Below are 6,000 nucleotides of genomic sequence, written 5' to 3'. Positions count from 1 at the left end.
CTTTTTTAATGGATATGGATGGACTTCTATCCATTATATTTCACTTGTGGTCTCGCTCTCTCTCTCTAAGTCTCCAAATCTTCATCCAATCGCGGCCACCGCCCAATGCGTTGCATCGAGCGGACGTGATTAGACGCATCGCCTGGCCAATGCAATGCATCAGGCGGTGTGTTGCGAGAAGTCGGAAGATTTTTTTCATTCAAACCTAGAGGCAGAGCCAAGGGGGGGCCGCATGGGCCCTGGTCCCACCTCAAAATTAAAAAAAAAAATACAAGTAAATTTTATAAAATTTTATTTGTCCTCTACAAAAATTTGAAAAATGATATTTCGACACATGTCAAAATTTAGAAATTTTAATTCAATCCCCCTCATGAAAATTTTATGGTTCACCACTCTCTCTCTCTCTCTCTCTCTCTCTCTCTCTCTCTCTCTCTATATATATATATATATATATATATATATATATATATATATATATATATATATATATGTATGAATCATGGCCAAAGAGGGTCCTCTTGAAATTGATTATTAAAGCGCATTTTTTGTACAATCTGACTTTATAAATATGATCTTAAACGGTATACTAAATTAATCACTTTTTTTAATGTTCTTGTAATAAAAAGAAATGAACAGCTCTTGTAGCATCAAAATTTTAATAACAGAAAAATCATAAGAAACTCAAGTAAGATATGTTTTTATTAAACTGGTGTTTATAAACATATTAGGACATTTATATTTTGTTTAAAATATTTTTGAACAAAACATTAGGAGGCTTGATGTTTGTCCATGAAATATGAGATATATCAATTCCTGTAGTTGGCAACCAAAAAAAAAAAAAAAAACTTCAATTTGACTATATTTCAGTTAACCGTCCTAAAGTTCACCGCCTTTCTAATGTATCACTCCTATCAAAGTATGCAAAAAACAATAACAAAAACGTATCGTGGGTTATTAACTCTTAATGAGTGTTAAGCTTTGTGGAAACTTAGCTTTATGAAAATTAAAAATTTTCAATGCATGATCCAAAATTAGTTTATTTGTTTGAATGATACACTTGAAACCTAGCTTTCCATAAATAACTTGAAAGGGGTTAGGTTTTTTTATTCCTTTTTACAAAACAAGGTTTTGCTAAAAACTAAGTTTTCCTTTTAAGTGCAGTTTTGATGGCGCCCAAGCACTCTAAAACATAGTTTTGAAAGCAAAACCAGGATTTGAGGCGTCATCCAAACGCTCTCAAGCCTTAACCCTTTTTTCACCATGAATGGTTACAATTTTGCTTCCTAATCCAGTTGAGGGTGATCTTATTGGTATCTACGAGTCAGTGTGATGCAGCTATTACCTGCTAAGAGCTCCGGATCATCAAATTTGGATATGATATAACACCATCTCATTATCCGAAATCTCTATGTCAGACCTCTTCTCTCTTCATTGCTTGCACGCATGACTAAACTAGAAGGCTTCATTTCCATACAGGTCCAGAAATGTAATAGCTGCCAGTGGCCGAGCCACACATAGGTAGGTGCGGGCAGTTGCCCACACAGCCCAATAAAAACTCTTTGTTTGTATATTGACTAGTTAAAAAATTTGCTTGTATGTAATAAGTGGTGCGTCTTATATACCCCTCGACCCAGAATCCATGGGCTGCCCACTAACTGGAACCATCGATATGGAAAGAGTGTTGGCTAGCTAGACGGACCAACAACCAGACACTGGTAGACAGTCAATCTTTGATTTCAACCTCTTCCTTAAAGGTCAAACAACTCTGCAGTCCACCTTCTAAGGCTACTAATGTTTTACCTATTTTTTAACGTTTCATTTTTACTTTTTTTACTGTTACTTAATCATTCTTTTTCAATTAATTGGGTCACATAAATAATTTATTATTATTATTATTATTATTATTATTATTATTATTATTATGTGTGTGTTTTGAGGAATTAAAATCAATAGGCTGTTAAATGTTGCTGCATGACTAAATATTTAAAAGCTTTCTAAAACGTTAATAACTATTTATGTTATGATATAATCATATTCTGCCTTCTTTTCAGTGACCATTTATGTACTTGAACTGTAAATATTTAATTATATGGCAGCCTTTTAAGTGTGTGTGTATATATATATGAATGATTGAAAAAAAAAAATGAAAAAAAGTGTAAAATAATACTACATTATGAAAATAACCATATTTTTTTTCTACAATTAAATGGTTGAGTATATATATACACACACACACGTAGTCTTCTCTCTCCTACCTAGTCACTGGTAGGATAGATAAAAGATTTTATATATTATCTTGTGCTCAAAAATAATTATTTTTTACATTAAATAATAGGACTATGCGGACTTTGTTTTGTAAGTCTTATAGTTCGTAACCTCTCTTACTTGCAAACTATTGTAACATTGGAGTTTCTGTATACCTTTTAGCTAAACCAAAGGACCTTTTTTATGAAAATTTATAAAAATCATTGATAACAAAATTCACATTTCAAATAAATCTCAAGATCATTCCTAACTAATTTCGCACTTCAAATGAATCTCATCATTATACTTTCAAAGAAATATACAAAATAACTAAAACAAAAAGAAAAGTACTTACGTTATTTCAGAAATAACTAAAAAATAACACCTGACACTATTGGACTGGTTAGTGAATTAAATAGGCTTGCCATTAAAATCGGCACAGATTGTTGATAACATTGGCATCATTTCGATTCACATGCAAAAGAGAAGTAACGTTTTACGTAAAAGTTTTATACAACATCTCCAATGGGATTCATCTTATGTGGCAGTGATTCTTATCGCCATCCAAAAACCATCATTCCCACACGAAATCAAGTTGCTTGCACCACCTGATGCACGCCATAATAAAAAATAAAAAAGAGACTTGAGGGACTTTTAGAAATTTTTTTTTAACTTTTTGAATTTTTAACTTTTTCATAACTTGTTGTTTTAGCAATACAAACTTCTCTTTTTACTTATAATAAAAAATAAAAAAGAGAGTTGAGGTACTTTAGAAATTTTTTAACTTTTTAATATTTCCATAACTTCTTGTTGTTTTAGCAATATAAACTTCTCTTTTTACCTAAGCAAAGTATTTTGGTAATTGTACACGGGCTCGAAAGGTGTGCACATAACCAACACCGTTGAAATGCGCGATGATCGGCGGCGACCACCGTCATCCGCTGGTGGCCGTGGCGGCGACGTGTTCTGGTCGCCTTTCTCTTTCACCTCCCTCTTTTTTCAACCGGATGTCGTCAAACAAACGTGTTAAACCTTTCCTCTTTCCCCTCTCGCCGTCGCTTTCGGCCCTTTCAGATGACACCTGGCCCGTGGAAAGCGCAAAAACGCCTGAGAAAATGACACCAGAATCTTCAACAACCACGATTTTATCCCTTTGAAGTTTGACGCCCCATGACGCTCGTTCCATCGTCGACTCGTTTAAATGCACCAACCGGATACCGGTCTCTAATAAGAGAGGGGAAAAGGGTCTGATTTTAGATGTTTGCTTATTTGTATTGTAATAAATGTGGCTTTCAAACAAATAATTTAAGAGTCTTGTTGAAAAATTATAAAACAAAGATTTAAAATCTTGGGCATTTGAGGATTGCAAGATTTACACCATTTATTGATAATAATTAGTCAAGCTTTTTAATTCAGGGCAGACCAAAAAAATTTTCGTGAGAAGGAACAATTATAGTTTCAAATTTTGACATGAGCAGAAATATAATTTTTCAAAATTTTTATATAAGATATATGAATTTTTTAAAATTTTATATGTAATTTAAAACAAAATAACTATAAAACAAATGCTTGGAACTAATGTTTAAAATTAGAGATGTCAACAAATTCGATTTAAATTTGATATGCGACTGAACCACACAAAAAAATAGAATATGGAACAAATTTTGACCTTTGATTAAAAATTCAGATTAAATTGAAATATAAAAATGACATCTGATGAGATTCATATTCAAATAAATATCAAGCAGATTCTGATTCAGAACGGATATAGTTTTTAAATAAATATTTTATACTCAATGTTAACAATATAGTTTGGATTAATCAGTTTAAAAATAGAACTTTGATTCGGATGTTAATCTAAAAATTGGATTTCGAATTAGAATATGGTATAAATTTTTTTTTTCATTTGAATATGAATATGCATTTGAATATAGCTATCTCTAGAATCAAATATGACAAAATATATATTTAATTTAAATTCGATCCATCAACATCCCTATTTAAAATAAGCGGCTGAGATTGTAGTTGCCCTTTGAAGTATGATTCCGCAGATTATAATGAACGCAACTTGCTCCTGAGAAATATCCCGTGAGCCTTGTCAGCTTCTAGTGTATGATTGATATGGCAACTTGCCTAGGCTCCTGCTCCTGCTCCTCACGGCTCAGTCAATCATAATGGCGAATGAGTAAAAGTTTGTGATGACGATGGTTAAAACGGTCCTCCTATGAAAAGCGCTTTTCACCTCCATACGGTGCCTTTCGAGGCCTGGGAAGGTCCTTTTGACCGTACTGTAGTAAAAATAATGTCGTTAAACTTTAGTTGACGGTACTGCCCTTCTCTCCTTAGTCAATCACAAACAAAGCTAATTTGACAACATAAAATAGTTTGCCTCTTTTAAAAGCTTGACAAATTCCAACTCCGCTAGGTGCCATCTTTCGTTAAACATTTCTAAAGAACTACAACTAATATACATACAGGAAAACTAACATAGTGTTCTATGAATATGCGGAGTGAAGGAGGCAACTGATAACAAGAACACTAATACATAGTTCCTTAGGAACACTAACACAGTGTTTTGTGAATATGTTTCAAAGAAACTTTAGAAATTTTGCATTTAGTATTGCAGTGCTAATGTTCTTGTTGCCAAACACCTTCATAAGGACCTCGCCTTTACCTTAAACTGGCGGGAGCACCTAACTCAACCAATTCCAACTCATGTTCAAGCCCCATGATTAAATGCAGACTAAAGGGGGGAGATAAGCAATGAACACTAATATAACATTCTATGAATCTATTCCAATGAGATTCATAGAATATTTCATTCTAATGTTCCATAAATCCAAGGGCGGAGGGAAAGGGCGGGCCTTGTCGCCTTGACCCCCCCCCCCCCCCCCCCAACCCCAGATTTTAACAACTTTAAAAATTTATATGTAAATCTAAAAACTTTTAGTTTAATATATATATATATATATATATATATATATATATATATATATATATATATATATATATATATATATATATATTATTTCAGTCTTGTTAAAATTTTGAAATTATAGTTTGGTCCTTAAAAATATAGCTATTTGATGCTTTCCAACTCAAATTATCAACCTATATCTACCCTAGTGGAGCTATATCTTAGATTCTTTGTTCTCCTTTTTTGGTGTTAAAACAAGGTCACATGATTCTTTAATTTTTGAATTTATTACAAAGGAAACCAAGCGCCAAACCCCTTTGTGGGGTTTGCTGTTTTTGTTGCTAAGAAAAGAAAAAATTGCCTTACACGAGTTTTGAGTTTAAGAACATTTTTGCACAAATAATAGAACCTTTCTTTTTTGTTGATTAAAGAACTAAATGTTTATGCGTTCAGTGTCTTAGGGGTGTAGTGTCGCTGGTCGGTTTGGCATGCTCATGAAAGCTCGGTTGTTAGCTTGATTCTCATAAGTATTACTCATTTAAACTACAAAAGGTGATAGTGTGACACTTTAATTGATTGTTATACCATAGGTCCATTCAAGTCCTAGATATCCCTAGACCTTTGGGAATAGAAGAAATGAGAAAACTTCGCCCAAAGTTAATATATGCTTTCAACATTATTGATGTAAGTTATTTTAGCTTGAGTTTGAGAAACCTTTTTTTCTATCAATAAAATAACTTTTTGTGTTAAAGTACTCATTTACTGACTTCACAGCTTAGTTGATCATCCAATTTGCAGAGAAATTCATTTCCTATTTTTTAGTCTTATTGCGAAGAGGG

The sequence above is a fragment of the Nymphaea colorata genome, chromosome 14, assembly GCF_008831285.2.
Source record: "Nymphaea colorata isolate Beijing-Zhang1983 chromosome 14, ASM883128v2, whole genome shotgun sequence".
Taxonomy (NCBI): Eukaryota; Viridiplantae; Streptophyta; class Magnoliopsida; order Nymphaeales; family Nymphaeaceae; genus Nymphaea; species Nymphaea colorata.
Note: the sequence above shows the minus strand (reverse complement) of the source record.